The following is a 20991-nucleotide window of genomic DNA, read 5'->3' as shown; positions in this document are numbered from 1 at the left end:
CAGTGCGGATTTCTACAAAGGAAAGGAAACCCCAACTCCTGTTGCATTTATTAAGCCATCAGTGCCCTGGGAACCTGAACATGACTAGCAAATTCATTAATTCTAATTAGAATAACTGATGTTGCCTATATATACACATCTATATAGATACACACACACATGACTAGCAAATTCATTAATTCTAATTAGAATAACTGATGTTGCCTATATATACACATCTATATAGATACACACACACACACACATACACACACAGAACATATTTCCCCAAAGCGTTTGGCTAGGAAACAAGGGTCTCTCTGGGGAAGCTGAACCGACAAGAGTGGAACCTAGCTAATAAAAGTTTAATTATGATCAGCAATCATGGTATTTAATAACTGTGATCTCACCGGGAACAATTTCCGAGAGGGAATCATTTGGGCTTCATTATGGCACGTGAGTGATGATGCTAATAAACCTCCACATGAGGAACTCATGCCAGCTTCTCCCAACCCTACATCCGTTTTACTTACATAAGTTGCTAAAGCCAGGAAGCCAGCAAGAAAAGTCTTTGTTGTATTTAGCAGAATTAACCATGCCATGTCTCTCTTGCTGGAGCTCTCCATGAGCATCTCTGAGATTATGCTTATGTTATGGCTACAGATGTCCCCGTTTCCCGGCGACAGTCCCCAGATTTACAAATATGTCCCCAGACAAAATCCATCCCCGGAATGTCCCCGGATTTAATTTAATGTCCCCGGATTTATATTTTAAGTGTTGTAGATTTATTCGTAGGGAATGAATGTTGCATGATTGGTTCAATGGCACAAGACACATCATATGGGGAATTCTGGTAAGGCAAAATGGCGGGCACCACTGCAGTGAGCAGCTCCTGAAGCCAGCCAGAGCCAACTGTGCTACCAGGCTGCTGAGACTGCCGCTGCAACCGCCACTGCCGAGGGGGAACAGGGGATGCCTGGTGCATCAACTGAGGGAACTGCTGACACACACACACACACCGCAACGCAAATCGAGCCAGGAGCGAGAGCGCTCGGCCACCCGGCCGACTGCCCAATGGCACTCTGGGGCCAGTAAAACCCCCGGAGCTGACGCAGGGAGAAGGAGGAGAGGAGAAGGAGAAGGAAGAGAGAGAAAGAGGAAGGAGAAAAAAGAGGGGAGTCCCGACCTTGCTGCACTGCTGCCACCACCGCCACTGAGGATGAGAGGTAGGAAAGCACTGGGAGGGCAAGGACACGTGGCCGGGCCCAGGCCTGACCCGAACCTACTTCATGGAAGCTATCATTCCAAGAGAGCAGGCCAGGGCCCAGAGGAAGGCTGTGCGACAGAGGAGACCACAGAAGAGATTACTTCTTATTTTAATAAATAAATAAATAAAAACTTCTTTTTTTCTCTTTAAAAAAAAAAGTTTCCCCGGATTCTTTGGGAAAAAAATCTGGTAAATTTAGCTTATGCGCATATCTTGCGTAGAACCTGACCCACTATCATCTAAAGTGGGGAGAAGGCCTGTAAGGCCATTAAGCCCAAAATAAAATAAAAAAAAAAATACCTAGGTGCACCACTGCAAATTAGGATTGCCAAACTTCCACAAGACCACTAAATGCTACAGGAACTGAAGAACCTTGCTCATCAAATATCTGAGCTCAGGATTTTTATACTACGTAAGAAATCAGGAAAACATGCCATCCAACTTTTGCAGATCAAAAACTGGGTAGTGTGTCATCCTGAATGCTCTCCTGAGCGAGTCTCATGACCCATGTTGCAATCTCACCCCGATAAAGGATTTTTTGAGGGTGGGGCCATGATCCCACAGATATCATCCCTATTTCCAACATTCAGGCTGTGTTGATTATGGAGCCAAAACAGCGCCACCCATGCTCAAGAAGGAGGTATCAGCAGGGATGAGGGGTCTCTGAGGTTTGTAGAAGTGCAAAAAAATATGTAAAACAAGTCCTTAGGAAAAGGGATCCCCAGAACAGCCCAGTGAAGGCTGAATGTGGTAAATGGCCATAGAATGGCTATGGTCTGCCTCCACAGTAGGGAGAAGTTATAAAAAGGGCTCCTCCATATGACACGTAGCTTTTTGCACTTCAGAAACTCCCATCCTTCAGTGCCAATGAGCTATGGGGCAGAGCAGGGATCTGATCCTGGATGTGTCACCTCTACATTTATCTGCTGCACCAGTTTAGCTTGGCAGAAAGCTCTCATTCCCTAGAATCTGCTCCATCTTGGAATAAAAGTGAATGCAGAATGTGTGTGTCTGTGTGTGTGCTTTTGGACTGAATAACCTCAGAATTCTCCTTCTTTTCTTTTAATGTAGCTGAGATGATGTGTGACAGATGCTGCTTTTCCTCCAGTCAGACAGGAGGATGAATATGCGAGCCTATCCAGCATGCAATGTTTGGAAATTAAATCCTGCTGTTGGGTGCTCAGGAGGCTGGGCTACATGCCAGGTGGGAACAAATTGGAAGCTGAACCTGCTTCTGAGGCTATTTCCAAAGGCCTGCTCAGGTGGGAGGGTGACAGGAACAACCTGTTTTCTCATCTTGTTTCTATGTAAATGCAGCTCTCCCTGTGCCTCTCTTACCATGTCAGCATTAAGCTGTGATTATTTAGATTCAGAAATATGGCTGTTGTGGGCAGGCGGGAGAGGAGAAAGGTCCCCTGTTTTCAGAGGCACAGGGCCTCTCTTCTGTATACTTCCCAAGAACTCCTCTGGGCAATACAGATGACATGGAGAGCAGTGCCAAAGCATATCGTTGGACTGAAATGTGTTTGGCAAGCAGCACTTTGGGCTTGTAGGATCTGTGATTAAATTATGGATGAAGTAAAGCATCCTGAGTATAATGGGGAAGAGTTGCCTTGGTGCATTTGTGGGTCTCCCGGCTCAGAGAAAGAGCACATGTCTTGTATGCAGAAAGTCTTACATCCAACTCCTTGCATTTCATTTTTTAAAAAATAATAATAATAAATCAGGGAGCAGGTGATGTATCTGAGACTTAGGAAAGCTGCTGCCAGTCAGAACAGACAATGCTGTGTCTAGATGGGGACAAATAGCCTGACTTGGAACAAGACAGTTTCCTTGTACTTATAGAATCATAGAATTGCAGAGTTGGAAGGGACCCCAAGGGCCATCTAGTCCAATCCCCTCACAATGCAGGATCTCAGCTAAAGCATCCATGACAGATGGCCATCCAATCTCTACTTAAAAACCTCCAAGGAAGGAGATCCCACAACCTCCCAAGGTTAGAGTTTGGTTTATCCAATAAAAAAGAAATAATCGGAGATGTATTTCATTTTATGTGTCAATCTGGCTGAGGGAATGGGCTACAGATTTGTTTCGGTTTCAGCGGAAGCAAATGTATTGGCTCGTACTCTTTCGGCAAACAATGTTTTCAATTTCTCCTGCATTTTCCTTGCAACCATTCTCCACAGATTGGTGAGAAAATAAAATGCATTTTCCAAGGGAAAGGGAAATTTCAGGTAAATCCCTGTGGGTGGGACAAAGGTTATTGTTGTTGTTAGTTACTTTCAATGTGCTTGTGAGCATCCAGCAATGTTTGGATAATCCACCTGGTGGTGGTTGTTCTTGCCTACTACATTTAGTAAAACGGTGGGCAGGTGGTGGTCTGCTGTGGCTAAGGAGCTTAATCTGGTCTTTAATTCAGTCACTTTTGAGAAAGGGAGCAGTTCTGCTTCAGCCTGATCACCTTTCAGGGTGATGGGCACACTCTCTGGGCTCTGGTGCAGATGTCCTTGAGGCCAGACTGCTTCATAGGCCTATGCCTCTGGAGCCTGAGGCACATGCATAGACCTTGCGACTCACGTTCATGGTGTGCTCTGGGAATGAAATGCAGGCAGGTCATCCTACTGGTTGCAGTTTATTTCAGGTTCAGGCTTTGCTCCTCTGCAGAGAGGCTTCATGGTTTTGATCTTAAATAAAGTGGCCCTAGTTCAACCCAGCTTCTGTGTTTGTCTCTTTATTCACCATCAGGACATAAGTTAAAGTGGAGAATCTCAGCTGGCTCCTGCGCGACTGCTGTGTTAGCACAGCATGTTTCTAATCCACACAAAAAAAGATGTCTGGAAAGGCCTTTACCTGCATGACACCTGCAGCTAAAATATCTTAAAAACAGCTTTTGAATGTGACGCTTTGCCCAAGTCAGAATTTGGTGTCCCAATAATAAATGCATAGTCATAATGTACTGATTTCTATTTTGGGAAGCACAGCACAATCATTTAGCAATGAACCATAAATGAAGTAAAATTAATGGCTGAAGGGACTGTTAAGCGATTTGCAGGAATTTGATCTGTGATCAAAAAAGCATGTTGCTTTGCATTACAATTTTTGGCTGGAGAGATTAATTGCAGTTGCTGCAATGAGTGGACAGCTAGCAGGAGGGTCATAAACAAAGGACAATGGCACTGGAGATAAATAGCACTGTATCAATATGTGTGGGATGTGCCTGCATGAATTAATATTAGCTGACAAGTAGATTTCTTCTTATTTAACCCCTCCCTTAGAACTCAGTAAATGGGACCAAATGATTTCCATGAACATTTATCTTTTCAGCCCTCATAAAGCACAATTATGCATCTAAGGCTGCAATTTTATGCACACTTACCCGAGAGCTAGCTCTGTTTAACTGATGGTAGGACTCGGTAGATATATAACAATATGCACAATTTGGGGAAGGGAGATCTCTCTCTCTCTCTCTCTCTCTCTCTCTCTCTCTCTCTCTCTCTCTCTCTCCTCTCATATTCAGTGAAGCTGAATGGTGACAGATTCAGTAAAAACAAAAATGAAGTACTTCTTCACACAAAGCATATCTGTGGCATTTGTTGCCACAAGGTATAGTGGTGGTCACCAATGTGGAAGAATTTGAAAGGTGATTACACAAAGCCAGCAATGGCTGTTTATAATTTCCACTCTCAGAGGTGACAGCAGTTTCTTGGGGACAAAAGCAGGTGAGTGTCCTGCTTGATGGCTTCCTAGAAACATCTGTTTTAGCCACCATGGGAAACAAGATGGTGGACTGCAACCGGGGCACTTCTTATATTTTTACTTCGCAATAAACATGCATAGGCTACCCCAGACAGGCTGCTACAAGGCAGGGTAGCCAATGGGAGGCCCTCCAGATATTGATGGACGACAACTCCCATCTACTGAGTTCAGCTTGGCCACAGGTAGGTAATAATGGGAGCTGTAGCCCAGCAACATCTAAAAGGCACCCCTGCTTTAAGGTAAGGGAACCGAACCACTTACAAGGGAGTATGTCCTTGGTTATGGATAAGATTTGGCCATTGGTATGGATGCATAACTCTTGAGAGTAGTCTGCACTGACTTTCTTGTCTCTCTGCACTAGGAGAACTCCTTACTGATAGTGTAAGCTCAAAGACGGAGGATCTCTCATGATGCTACTTTTAAGTGATATGGGTCAGTAGCTAGATGGGTGCATAAGTGCCTCAGAGCTGCCCTGAACCCGGTTTTTAATGACAGCTAGCCAAATGCTTTCGGAAGCTGATATGAAGGGCATGATCCTGAACATCTGGTTTGCAGATGGTCAGGCCTGCCAAGTTGGGGCCAACATGGGGGGTGGTAGTGTTGAGCGTACATGACATCATACATGTGACGGATCCCCTCCACGCCTCCTGCCACCTCCATGCCTCCCACCCCCACCTGGTGGCCAGCGCTCATCCGAGAATGCTGCCTTGGCATCATCATCACGTCGTGCTGTCCAGCCGAGGAGAGGGGGCGGCAAAGTTGCTGCGACTCTCCTACTTCTCTCTGTCTCCCAGGTCATACATGACCTGGGAGCAGAGCTGAGGGTGGGCACGAGTGCTCGCCCAGGGGTGGCAGGAGAGGGCGACCCTTCTCAATATTGGGGGTGCTCAGCCCCGTGCCTAGAAATATTAAGGGAGCTGAAGCCCCTTCCACCCCCTATAGCTGACGCCCCTGGCAGAGGTATAGTACTCTAACATAAAAATTCTGTTTAACAGTTATGGGCTAATTGCAAGGATGGAAAAGAATCTCATTCAGACTGTATATTTTTAAGCAAACTGACCCAGTTCACACCTCCCAGACTAATGCACAGGCCAGAGCATCATTATCCAGAGTCTCAGGCAAATAATCTAACCCATTAGTATCTGAACCTTTAAACCGCACGTTCCAAAGACTGAAAAAGGAATTATACCTTTTTCAGAAGAGACAAGACAGTTATGAAATATGATAAGAACAGCAAATTAGAAAGTAATAAATAATAAGCATGTAATAAGTAGACCTAATAAGATGATCAAACCATCTATATGCAATGCATAGAAACTGTACTGGTCATCAAACTGTAACCTAAACAAATAAAAGCTACGCTCGATGCCAAACTATAACCAATCTTCAGGTCTTTTTCAGTCATCTTAGCTACATTCACTGCTTAGCATGAATATCAGATGTTGGAAAACAATTTACAAGTCATGAATGGCAAAGATTTTCAAAATAAATAAATAAATAAATACAGCCCATAAACCATGTAGAGTAACAATGCCAGTTATAACCAACAATAATAATCATTATCCATCCACAGAGTGCTTCACTTCTAGTTCTGGATGAGCTCTCAATAAATTGTGGGTTGCCCTACCAATAGGGACATACAGGAAAAGTCCAGAATTAGCCTGACTGGTCACTTGAGTTAAAACATAATTACCGTATTTTTTGCTCTATAAGACTCACTTTTCCCCTCCTAAAAAGTAAGGGGAAATGTGTGTGCGTCTTATGGAGCGAATGCAGGCTGCGCAGCTATTCCAGAAGCCAGAACAGCAAGAGGGATAGCTGCTTTCACTGCACAGCAATCCCCCTTTGCTGTTCTGGCTTCTGAGATTCAGAATATGTTTTTTCTTGTTTTCCTCCTCCAAAAACTAGGTGCGTCTTGTGGTCTGGTGCGTCTTATAGAGTGAAAAATACGGGTATGTTGATGGGGAAACTCTTTGCACCACCTCTCTCCCAAAACTAAGGTGAGAGGTTGCAGAATGAATGTGGAGAAATGGTTTTGATGAGAGATCAGTGCAACCTTAAGCACAATAATGCCATCATGTTATACTCACAAAAATATCACGTAGAAGTGATCATAATTTCAGGATATTTGTCCTCAACTGTCCATTTTTGAGAAATGGAAGATGAGGAAAGGGCAAAGATCAAGGGAAACTAAACCCTGAATCAAAGGTCAAGGCATCTAGAGAATCTCAAATGTTCATCTTCATCTCTCTGCCAGCATCATATTTTCCCAATGACTCCTCAGATGCAATCATCGTGTCTAAAACTGCCATTTAGTTTCAGAATATGTGTCAGGGAACTGCCATCGGAACTAGAGGAGGAGGCAAGGCTCCACAGCGATGCTGGAGAAGGGCCAAGCAGGCAGAGAGGCAGCTCTCCGGCTGGGGAAGAAAATCAGCGTAACACCAGGGATAGAGGGGGGCCGATGGGGGAAGCGGAGAGGAGGCTCCAGGACTCCTCGCAGGAGACCAGCGAGGAGAGCACGGGTCCTCCGCTGCCCACACCCACCCTGCGCAGAAGACTTCCGCGCAGGGAGAGTAGGCGGCGACTTGGCGTCAAAGAACTTCTTTGCTGGAAGAGGTTCAAGAAACGCCCACTGACGGAATCTGCTAGCGACTGAACAGCCATGGAGAGAATGGCTGTCCAGACAGAAAAGGTTTAACCAGGCAACCTAGCCCAGAGCGGCGGTAACTTACGCACGAGCAACCCCTAAAACCATTACAGCATGCTTCAGTATTAAGTTTTCTGTGGAATGTTCAGGATGAGCAGAATCACATACCTATGCAGGAGCATCAAAAGTGTCCTAAATTATGTTACTAAGTTAAGTGTGCAAAGTCTAATGCTACTAATCTTGATTTCCAAACTGGAGGGGTGGAGGAGCCAGTGGAATATTGCAACCATTTTCAGCCCTTTGGGAGTAGGAAGGATGGAGAAAATATCAAAAGTTCAGAATTGTCTGCTTTTCCTTTGTAGAACATGGAAAGGTTGAAAAAAAGCACTAAGATCACTCACTGACTGTGACAGGACAAAAACCACAGTTTCCTCCAGCAAATTTCCCCATCCAAGTTAGCCTAGGGTATTAAATCTGAGATTGCTCTCACCTTTGAAAGTATAACATAACAGATGCTTATTATATCCAGAAATATACAGTCAAACTTTGTGTCAAGGCAGGTCACCTAGATCATGAGCAGGTTTGACAGACACGTCAATCACAGAAATTGCGAAGATGGCTATTTCTAATGCTCGTTTCTAGTGGTTGACATCTGGAAAAAAAAGAGGGATCACAAACCCGATATTGGCTACTGTGTGAAAAAGAATCAAAAAGGCTGAAACTTTTGGAAGAGACAGCTATTGCCCTCATTGCTCCAAAAAATAATATGCAAGGTGAAACATTGTATTACAAAAGGCAGTAGCTGCCACAGAGATAGCTTGTGCACATGGATGGATGTTTGACTCTTAGCAGTTAATAATCATTCCCTTCCTTATGGACATCTGGGTTACAGAGCAGCATAAATGAAGCATTATATAACAGGATGTTCCACTTTGCAGTTCCAACCAGCTCAGCAATATTAGAGTGTTTGCTGCTTCATTGTGAAGCACATTCCACTACACAGAAAAGTTACCAAAACGGAACTTCTGCCTTGAGCCATTAAGCCAGTAAGGAGGGAAGATAAGAAGTTGCCTTATACCTTGTCAGACCACTGGTCCATCCAGCTTGTCCCAATGAGGCAGTATCCAGTGTGGTGTAGTGGTTAAGAGCGATAGACTTGTAATCTGGTGAACGGGGCTCGGGTCTCCGCTCCGCCACATGCAGCTGCTGGGTGACCTTGGGCCAGTCACACTTCTTTGAAGTCTCTCAGCCTCACTCACCTCACAGAGTGTTTGTTGTGGGGGAGGAAGGGAAAGGAGATTGTGAGCCGCTTTGAGACTCCTGAAGGGAGTCTATCCACCTGCCCTTATAGAGGCATTGGGGTGACCACTCCTTATAAAGCCCATCCTGGATGCTATGGTGTTTAATAATGGTGTGGCCATTGCCTGCTTTGGGGTAAAGGTGGTGGCAGAGGAGCAAGTTCAATAATAATAATAATAATAATAATAATAATAATAATAATAATAGTAAATTTTATTTATACCCCGCCCTCCCCAGCCAAGACTGGGCTCAGGGCAGCTCACACCCGATATAAAAACAAATTGATTGAAATACAACTTAAAAACAACATTAAAATACAACATTAAAACATTAAAATGCAGCTTCATTTCAATGGAAACTCAAATCAAAAACTTTTGGGGGGGTGGAAACGTCAAGTCTTCACCAAGGCTAACTATCCAGACTGGTCCTACATGGGCCAGAAAAAAGCCAGGGAAGTCCCCAAATAGGAGTTCCGTCACAGGAGGAGAAAGGAAAAAAGAAGAGGGGGAGGGAATCAAATTGATTCCAAGCCGAAGGCCAGGCAGAACAACTCTGTCTTACAGGCCCTGCGGAAAGAAATCAGATCCTGCAGGGCCCTGGTTTCATGAGGCAGAGCGTTCCACCAGGCTGGAGCCAGTGTTGAAAAGGCCCTGACTCTGGTTGAGACTAATCTGACTTCCTTAGGGCCTGGGACCACTAGGGTGTTGCTATTTATGGACCTTAAGGTCCTCCGTGGGGCATACCAGGAGAGGCGGTCCCGTAGGTACGAAGGTCCTAGGCTGTGATAAAGATATTAAGTTACTCAAAAGCTGCAGAGTGAGTGTCTGTTGGCATGGGGTGGGGCCCTCTTTGTTTGAGAGACAGAGAGGGGAGGAGTGGGCTGCCTGCCATAAGTGAAATCAGGGCGTGAACTGTTGCTAAAACCATTGGTTGCTTAATCTGTTTAAATCTGATTGAACTAGATGGTCTGACTCAGGACTCAGCTACATTAGTAAAGAAAAAGCGTTTTAAATGTGTTATAACACCGTGACACCAGATGGCGCTGTGGAGTTCCATCTTTCAGCAATGTGATTTCCCATTATGAGGTTTACAACGCATTTTCCTGAAACGTGTGTGTGTGTGTGTGTGTGTGCGTGTGTGTGCGTGTGTGTCTAGATCCAGCCCCAGTGTATGGCACATTCCTTTGTTCTCGTTACTTTTTATTGTTACTGTAGGTTTTCTAGTTTTAAATGGTGATGCTTATATATTGACGCTGTACTTTTTAAAATTTATATAATAGTGCAAGCCATTTTGTAAGAATGTGTCATCTAAAAAGCAGACTATAATTCAAATAAATAAATAAGCAAGCAAGCTTCCAAAGAATCCAGAGATTCCATAGAAGACAGTATGAAAACAGTACATTTGACAGTATTAAGTGTTATTTCATCTGACAGTGTTTCATACTTAATTTTTTATGTAAGGAAGGTTTCAGTTCAACTTCACATTTTCTCATAGATCTGTTTCATTATGCTTCTTTGTAGATTTGTAATGACTTCAAATAATTGAGTTACTTTCACAGACATCAGATTCTCCGGAGAAAGCTGTCTGCCTTTTTTTTTAAAAAAAGTACTTGATAGTATTTCCCCTTTAATCTAGTAAGATTTGACACATGTGGCGATTCTATCATTTATAGATTAACTTTGGTTTTTCTGCACTTTTCTTGAAGTGTGCTTTGATAGATAAGAATATAGAAATTATTCTATTAAGGCTGCTGAAATATAAAGGGATCCCTAATGTGCATGTAATGCTAAACTATGGTTTGGATATCCTTGGGCTCACATATTCCTTCCTCCCCTTGGACACTCTGCTTCTCTGACTGACCTTCTTGTTTGGACAAGCCATAGTGTGCTAGTATATTCAAATCAGAAAACTATGGTTTGAGCTTGCCCTCTGAACCAGACTTGAAAACCACAGTTTGGAGAGGGTTATAACTCTGGTATGGAAGGCAGACAGAAGTCATCGTTTGACTACTGAAATGTAATGGCAAACTATGGTTTGCTCAAAACCAGAAGGCAGGTTGGGAACTGAAGCAGGAAAGGCATAATGGAAGAATGGAGAGGAGAGAGTTTGCAAGTCCAAGGCTCAAACCCAATTGTCCTCACTTGTCTTATTTGGATGTATGCACAGTTTGAACTAGTTACAAATGTGGCTTTGGAAAACAAATACCCCAACTGTCTGCAGTGTTCTAGCTACACTAAAGTCTATGGTGAGGTTCTTCAAAAGAGGAAAGCACAGCTGCAACAATACAGGAATCAATCATTTTTTCACTATTATAATTTCACCTCCTTTCAAGTGGTGCACAGCTGCTTTTGAACAATGTATTTCAACATCAATATGCCAGGAAGCCTATTTATAAACATGACTCTTTCTTCATAAATATTTCCTCTCAATCTGAAATGGATTTTTATTGATGCTTTAGAACTGGGGCAGGGGGCGGGGATCAATGTATGTCATTAGATTTGTATGTGTGGTTGAGTCTGTTGGATTCTGAACCTTGTCCATAACACACTACAGTGGTACCTCAGTTTATGAACAGTCCTGTTTACGAAGGAATCGGTTTACGAACTCCGCAAAACCAGAAGCAGCATCCCGGGTTGCGAACTTTACCTCAGCCTAAGAACGGAAGCCTAATAGTGGAAGGCCACCGGCGGCGGGAGGCCTCATTAGCGAAAGGCCTCATTAGGGAAAGCGCACCTTGGTTTAAGAACAGCTTTGGTTTAAGAACTGACTTCCGGAACGGATCAAATTCGTAAACCGAGGTACCGCTGTACAGGGTAAGTGCTTTGGACATTTGAGCCCTGCTTTTAGTTAATAGAATACTAGAACCTAGAATTGTAGAGTTGGAAGGAACCACAAGTTCATCTAGTTCAACCCCCGGCAATGCAGGAATATTTTGCCCAATGTGGGACTCGAATCCATGACCCTGAGATTAAGAGTCTCACACTGTACCGGCTGAGCTAAGCCATAAGTAGTTACAAGACTCCACGAGCATGAAACATACAGGAGTAGAAGACCAATGACAACATAATAGAAGGTTTTAGCCCAGTTCAAACATTCAGACCTATTGCAATGTCTTTGGGGTCTGGGACCAGATCTAAATAGTGTATTCACCTGACATCAGGCAGATCACATCTTGTTTCATAGAATCATAGAATCATAGAGTTGGAAGAGACCACAAGGGCCATCGAGTCCAACCCCCTGCCAAGCAGGAAACACCATCAGAGCACTCCTGACATATGGTTGTCAAGCCTCTGCTTAAAGACCTCCAAAGAAGGAGACTCCACCACACTCCTTGGCAGCAAATTCCACTGTCGAACAGCTCTTACTGTCAGGAAGTTCTTCCTAATGTTTAGGTGGAATCTTCTTTCTTGTAGTTTGGATCCATTGCTCCGTGTCCGCTTCTCTGGAGCAGCAGAAAACAACCTTTCTCCCTCCTCTATGTGACATCCTTTTATATATTTGAACATGGCTATCATATCACCCCTTAACCTCCTCTTCTCCAGGCTAAACATGCCCAGCTCCCTTAGCCGTTCCTCATAAGGCATCGTTTCCAGGCCTTTGACCATTTTGGTTGCCCTCCTCTGGACACGTTCCAGTTTGTCAGTGTCCTTCTTGAACTGTGGTGCCCAGAACTGGACACAGTACTCCAGGTGAGGTCTGACCAGAGCAGAATACAGTGGCACTATTACTTCCCTTGATCTAGATGCTATACTCCTATTGATGCAGCCCAGAATTGCATTGGCTTTTTTAGCTGCCGCGTCACACTGTTGGCTCATGTCAAGTTTGTGGTCAACCAAGACTCCTAGATCCTTTTCACATGTACTGCTCTCAAGCCAGGTGTCACCCATCTTGTATTTGTGCCTCTCATTTTTTTTGCCCAAGTGCAATACTTTACATTTCTCCCTGTTAAAATTCATCTTGTTTGTTTTGGCCCAGTTCTCTAATCTGTCAAGGTCGTTTTGAAGTGTGATCCTGTCCTCTGGGGTGTTAGCCACCCCTCCCAGTTTGGTGTCATCTGCAAATTTGATCAGGATGCCCTTGAGTCCATCATCCAAGTCGTTGATAAAGATGTTGAATAAGACCGGGCCCAAGACAGAACCCTGTGGCACCCCACTAGTCACTCTTCTCCAGGATGAAGAGGAACCATTGATGAGCACCCTTTGGGTTCGGTCAGTCAGCCAGTTACAAATCCACTGAGTGGTAGCATAGTCAAGACCGCATTTTACCAGCTTATTTACAAGAATATCATGGGGCACCTTGTCAAATGCCTTGCTGAAATCAAGGTAGGCTACATCCACTGCGTTCCCTTCATCTACCAGGCTTGTAATTCTGTCAAAAAACGAGATCAGGTTCGTCTGACATGACTTATTTTTCAGAAATCCATGCTGACTATTGGAGATCACAGCATTCCTTTCTAGGTGCTCACAGACTGTTTGCTTAATGATCTGCTCCAGAATCTTCCCTGGTATTGATGTCAGACTGACTGGGCGGTAATTATTTGGGTCCTCTCTTTTCCCCTTTTTGAAAATAGGGACAACATTTGCCCTCCTCCAGTCTGCCGGGACTTCGCCTGTTCTCCAGGAATTCTCAAAGATGACTGCCAGTGGTTCTGAAATCACATCTGCCAGTTCTTTTAATACTCTTGGATGCAGTTCATCTGGCCCTGGAGACTTGAATACATCTAGACTAGCCAAGTATTCTTGTACTATCTCCTTAGTTATTCTGGGCTGTGTTTCCTCTGCTGAATCATTTGCTCCAAATTCTTCAGGTCGGGCATTGTTTTCTTTATCGGAGAAGACTGAGGCAAAGAAGGCATTGAGGAGTTCAGCCCTTTCTGTGTCCCCTGTTTGCATTTCACCATCTTCTCCTCTGAGTGACCCCACTGTTTCTTTGTTCTTCCTTTTGCTACGAACATACCCATAAAAGCCTTTTTTGTTGCTTTTAACCTCTCTAGCAAGCCTGAGTTCATTCTGTGCTTTAGCTTTTCTGACTTTGTGTCTACACGTGCTGGCTATTTGTTTGAATTCCTCTTTGGTGGTTTCCCCCCTTTTCCATTTTTTGTACACATCCTTTTTTAATCTTAACTCAGTTAAAAGTTCTTTAGATAGCCACCCTGGCTTCTTTAGGCACCTTCCATGTTTCCGTCTCATTGGTATTGCCTGAAGTTGTGCTTTTACTATCTCCCTCTTAACAAACTCCCAGCCATCATGAACTCCCTTTCCTTTTGGTATTACTGTCCATGGGATCTCACCCAGCACTCCCCTAAGTTTTATGAAGTCGGCTTTCTTAAAGTCAAGAAATTGTGTCCTAGTATGCTTGGCTGCTCCTTTCCGCTGTATAGTAAACTTCAGAAGAGCATGATCACTCGCGCCTAATGATCCTTCCACTTCTACCCCACTAACCAGGTCATCAACATTGGTTAGGACCAGATCTAAAATGGCTGTTCCTCTTGTTGCTTCTCCCACTTTCTGGACAATGAAGTTGTCTGCAAGGCCAGTGAGGAATCTGTTTGACCTTATGCTCTTGGCTGAGTTTGACATCCAACAAATATCCGGGTAATTGAAGTCCCCCATTACTACTATCTCCCTTCCTTTTGCATGCTTGGCCATCTGTTCCAGGAAGGCATCATCTATGTCCTCCGTTTGGCTTGGGGATCTATAGTAAACTCCCACAATGAGGTCACTGTTATTCTTCTCTCCCTTAATTTTGACCCAAATGCTCTCACTTTGGCTTTGAGGTTCTAAATCTTGGATCTCTTCACAGGTATACACATCCCTGACATATAACGCCACTCCTCCTCCTTTCTTGTCTAGTCTGTTTCTCTGAAATAGATTGTATCCCTCCATTATTACATTCCAATTGTGGGACTTATCCCACCAGGTTTCAGTGATTCCTATTATGTCATATTTAGTTTGCTGCACCAAGAGCTCAAGCTCATCTTGTTTATTTCCCATGCTTTGCGCATTAGTGTACAGACATTGAAGTCCATTAATCATTCCCCCGTGTCTCTTATTTAAGGATTTTTTCCTCCCACCACTAGGTTTGAATCATGTTTGCCAGTTCACCCAGTATGCATGATGCTTCTCCCTTCCAACACTTATGGAACAACCATACTGAGCAATTTGCCAGAGGAGCAGGACCTCCTCTGAAATTATTCTTCTCATAAAATATCCAAAATGTGGCTTACACTTACTGTTCCCAACCCAAACCTGCAGAAAGCCATCTAATTAGACTTTAATTTGATTTTGACCTGTTTTTAGGAGGTAATTGAATTATTGTTTGATTTTATACGAATGGTATATATCTGATGTTAGCTGCCCTGAGCCCGACTTTGGCCGGGGATAGCGGGATATAAATAAAAGTTGTTATTATTATTATTATTATTATTATTATTATTATTATTATTATTGATGATGGGTAACTGCATTGCCCAGTGATTAGATGTTGTTGTACCTTAAATCCATTAAAATTGTGGGTGTTCTCTGTCCTCCTTCTATACAACTCTCCTCTAACCAAACGCACTCACGCTACTTTGCTAACAACTTATACACACACACACACACAAATCATGGCTGTGTCTTCACCCTGTAGCATTTTGTCACAACAAGAGGAGCAAAGTCACTTTAGAAAGCATCTCTCAGCTGGATGTTTTCCTATTCTTTCATTTATATGTATATTTGGGGAGGTGGGGAAGCAAAGTGTTTGTTAAGTACCGACCGCTGCCAGCTGATTTGCAAACACTGCCACCGTTTCAAACACCCAGAGCTTCATAGGGTGATGGACCTCATCAGGCAAAGGGTCTAATGCCATGCCTCAGAAATTGCTTTGCACTTCCCCAGCCCAAAATGTCTGAAGTCACAAGAAAAGGATTAAAGAAAAGCTGGCAGCGCTTTGTCTGGGCTGAGCAGCCTCCCTGACACATTTCTCCTCAGCATGCTTCTGTAGCTCAATACAACGTCTTTTGATATTCCTCTGTTTTCCCCTCTTAGTTTGTTATTTTTACCCCTCCCAGTTTAATTTCTTTTCCTTTCTAAAGAGCCGCTTTAACAGCTGCATCTCCAGCTGTCAAGTGAATAATTCAGGGGCAATTTCTCACCATTACGTGATTGGTCTACAAAACACATTAAACAGTCTTCAAGGGGGAAAAAATAAGCTTCATATGACAGCTGTGTACACTTAAAGGGAGAAAAAAAAATCTTTTATTAGAGAACAATGGAGCCTCACACAATGAGCACACAGATTTTACCATTCTTTCAGCAGATAACTTGTCATGAAGACATTAACTCAGTTGATGAGGTGCCTGCTCTGGAGTTTGTGGCTCCCAAAATCCTTCTTTTCACACAGTCCAAGGAATCTTCCTGTAGAAAGTCAGGCTGGAATATGACTTCTCTATCGCCCCAGAACATGTGTGCAGGAACATGATGCCTTACTGAAGATAAGAAGGTCTGGGTCTGGTCAGCGCCTGGTTACAAGGCTGCCTGGGAACACTGCAATCACATTCGCACCATACCTTTTAAAGCACTATGATACCACTTTAAACATTCATAGCTTCCCCCAAAGGATTCTGGGAGCTGTAGTTTGTAAAGGGTGCTGGGAATTTTTAGAGGACCCCTATTCCTATCCAAGAGCTAGGATTCCCAGAGTATGCCTAACAGACATATTTTTGCAAAGCAATTTTCCAAATATAACATATTTTGTATGTTATTTTCACTAACACAGTACACATACCATATTTATATGCAGAATTCATCCTAGTATATAGTTTTGCACACATTACTAGGCTGGAAAACTGCACTGCAAAATTTGGAGACCATCAAATCTCAAAGAATGACTGTGTTTCAATTTGCATATTGTTGCAGAAAGTGTGAATTAGATAAATTTGCCTTTCAGTGTGAATGGAATTAAATTTCTTTCCCATCCCTGGAAAAAGAGACAATGTAAACCAAGAAAATCTTTAATAAAAAAAATGTTCTTTTAAAAAACACCTCCCATTCTTACTCAGTTAGGGATTTTAATAGCTAGATATACCCACCCTCACTAATTTAATGAGTGTCTCACCACTGAAAGCCATGTGGCTTGTGCAGTGACCTTTCAGTTCCTTGATCGCAAATTTTCAAAAATCTTATTGAACTGATCAACTTTCTTGCTGTCAGCTCTCCAGGGTCCAGAAACTCCTCTCCTAGTGATCTGTTCACCTTTGCTTCAAAGCCTTGTGGTACTTGCCATGTACAATGCACACATTTCATCATACAAGGCTTAATGTTCTGCAGATATAAATTCTTTGAAGGATTCCTGAATGCATCAACAATGTCTATGTTCTTAGCCACTCTTAATGGAATTGTGCAAAGTCTCTGGATGAGAGATTGACTTATATTTCAGGCAGGTGAAAGGGGTTTTCACCATCCTGGTTATATCATGGCTTCTGACTTCTGGGATATTAGTCTGGACTTCTTGCTGTTTAAGTGCTCTCCTTAACCTTAAGTAGTACTTCATTGTACCTCATTGGCTTCATTCTCTCACGAAAAGTTCATGCCCGAAGCTACAAAAGCCTCTTGCATGTCGAGGTCCCCAAGCCACCCCCTAAATAAATAAATAACAATTCACACAGAATTTTTGTTTAAGGTTTTTGGCATAATTTTGGCCACAACTTTATTAAAATACATAATGTGAGTGGTTGCTTGGGCATTGGTTACAACTATCTGTCCCTGCCCTGGGACAGAACTGACTTCCGGATTCCAGCGAAAGCCAGTAAGGGAAAACAATATTGGGGAGAGAATGGGGCTGGGCACCATACCGTCACCCCTCCCCGCATGCTCCCAGGGGCTTGCCAGGGATTCAGACAAAAGCATGGCAAACCCCTGGATTCCTTTAACGGAATTCCCTTGCAGCAGCAGCATTGGAGGGGCAGGCACAGCCAACCCTTACCCCTCCACCAACCAAATTTTAACCAATGCCTAACCGCAACCTTACAAGTTGTGATGATTTGCTACGCAGTAGGCAAAAACCAAATGGCACCAGCCAATCTGCCAAATGTACAAAATTCCTACCAGGCCTGTTATGCACTGAAGTTCTCACCCTGAGCCAGCAGGGGAATACTGTAGATAGTTCAGGTCCACATGTGCAAATAAGGGATCGAAAGTGACATTCAGTGATTGGATAGTTACAGAAAATGGTTACTGTTGCGTTCTAGTGGAGCTCTATATAAGCAGGCTGGCTGAACCCTTCAGTTCAGTTCTGTTCTGGCCTGTGAATAAACAAGAGCTGTTTGAAGAATCGCTGTGTTGTCTGATATGTTCACCCACAACTTAACAAGGCCCCTGCCCCAAAAGCAGATGACCCCATGACAGGCATAGTAAGGTCAAACACAACATCCCTAAAATTAGGGAGGGTGGGCAGGCGATCCGATGCACGTAGCAAAAGAGACTGCACCAAGCTGCATGCCAAGAATATATAACCTTCGGGCCAACCCTCTAAATGGTAACATCAAAATCTCCCCAACAACCCAATCTAGCCCAATCACAGTCATGGTCATCCAAACGGTCCCGTCCAGAAACCAAGAGGGGGTGTCCTGCTAGACCCAACCGCAATACGTGCTCTCTATGAAGGAGAACACGCTTTACATTTCAGGTAACAGCTATGTGAATTCTCTCACCCTCTCTGTTTTATCAGTTGCCATCTTGCTATTACTTGTTCACAGAATCATAGAGTTGGGAGGGGCTACGAGGGTCATCTAGTCCAACCTCCTGAAATGCAGGAATCTTTTGCCCAACATGCGGCTGGAACCCACAACACTGAGATTTAAGAACCTCATTGGATAGCTCAGTAGGTAGAGCATGAGACTCTTAATCTCAGGGTTGTGGGTTGCAGCTCCACGTTGGGCAAAAGTTTTCTGCATTGCAGGGGGTTGGACTAGATGACTCGAGTGGTCCCTTCCAACTCTACAGTTCTCTGATTCTATGCTCATGCTCTACCAACTGAACCATCAATCCCTACAAGACGGCTCATTTGAAAGGTGCAGAAGTTCATCAGCTGTGTAAGGATGCAGCCACATCATAAATTTGTGGCAGTGTAATCTTCATTTTGTGGGACGCGGGTGGCGCTGTGGGTTCAACCACAGAGCCTAGGGCTTGCCGATCAGAAGGTCGGCGGTTCGAATCCCCACGACGGGGTGAGCTCCCATTGCTCAGTCCCAGCTCCAACCTAGCATTTTGAAATGCCAACCTAGCATTTTGAAAGCACGTCAAAGTGCAAGTAGATAAATAGGTACCACTCCAGCGGGAAGGTAAACGGCATTTCCATGCCCTGCTCTGGTTCACCAGAAGTGGCTTAGTCATGCTGGCCACATGACCCGGAAGCTGTACACCAGCTCCCTCGGCCAATAAAGCGAGATGAAGGCCGCAACCCCAGGGTCATCTGCGACTAGACCTAATGGTCAGGGGTCCCTTTAACTTTACCTAATCTTCATTTTATGCATTTGTAAGGTTTGATGCCACCGTTCAGTGGATTGCTGAATAATGTGATAAGACTTGTGTAGTCTATTTCCACATTCATTGTTTGAGTACTTCTAAAGCTCTTTGGAGGGAGAGACTACTATATGTAGCATCATACAAGTTCTCCTCTTCATTGATGGAAGGAACAGGTTTCTTGCAGAGTTCTGAGTGTTGAACTATATCATTAAGTAAGGGCTCTTTCACTGACACTGAAGGGCTGCAATGAAGTCAATGCTAAAGAAGTTAATGGCTGTACTTTGTTCTGTTGAATGCCAGGTATCAAGTCCTTTATGAAATTTCACATATTCACATATTTCACATATTCATGAATAGAAATGGATGTCAGTTGGTCTCCCATTGAGCAGAGCCTATTGACAATATAAACAACATCAGAAGTTTATTTCATTCTGCAAAGGATAGTGTACATAATACCATGTTTTCATTTCCCCCCACCCAAATTATATTCTACTATGGGAATTAACAGCAGATCAACAAAAAGGGCAGGTTTTGTAAGCTTTTATGGTTGAGGCTTATACTTAGACCCTGGAAGAATACTCACTGTCTATTAAACAATGCCACTGAACACATTTCCTATAAACATCAGCTTCATATGGATATCAGTTTGGTATCAATTTATATGTTGCTGTTGTTTTGATAATAACTTTTTATCAGTTTTCAATTACAACAATCCAATAATAGCCTCATTATAACATGATTTATATGTTTAAACTAAGGTGGAATCTACAAACATATAAAAAATGTTTGGAAACTGTTTTTTAAATATTTTTTTTCTAATACATTGAATTTTCAATAAGGCTCTAGTGTCACATTGTATATTGCACTTAAAACACACTTAAAACGTTTTATTTGCAGCTGTATAGCTGAGTTCATAGACAGATGTATTGATAGTTAATGTATTTTAATTTAGTTAATGTATTTTAATGTCAGTTCTTTTATTTTCTTTGTCTTGCCCTATTTCTTCCCTCTTCCCCCTTATTTTTCTCTCTTTATCTAATTTGTTAATAATAATGATACTGATTTTTAAATTTATTAAGAATATAAAGGAGTGAATGAATAAATACATATCTGTGTGTCCCATTGCTTTTGTCCTCCCTTGTGATGTTTTTCTGGTTCCTTAACCTTCCATCTTTTATTTGGAATTCTTTAGCTGTCTGAGATTGAAGTTTAAATCCATTATCCACGGTTGATGCAGAAAAAATAGCTATCAGTATCTCCTTTCCCACCGTACATCTCTGCAACTCCAAGTTGCAGCCAAGAGCAATCAGTGTCTCATTGATTCTGACCACCAGTGGTGTTGAGTAAATAAATAAATAAATCAGATAGTCTTGCTTCCTAGACTTTGTAAAGTAATTATATCTATTAATCACAGAGACTTTGGAATCTGTCCTTCATGCTATGAGAGCTAGTACCTGCTTTGTTTTCCCTGGACCGTTCTACAATTTCATTCCCTTAATATTTCATGATCTTTTCTTAACAAATTAATTAAAGCA

Source organism: Podarcis filfolensis (genome assembly GCF_964270895.1).
Source record: "Podarcis filfolensis genome assembly, chromosome: 1".
In the NCBI taxonomy this organism is placed as follows: domain Eukaryota; kingdom Metazoa; phylum Chordata; class Lepidosauria; order Squamata; family Lacertidae; genus Podarcis; species Podarcis filfolensis.
The sequence above is the reverse complement of the archived record's forward strand: the minus strand, read 5'-3'. Positions refer to the sequence as shown.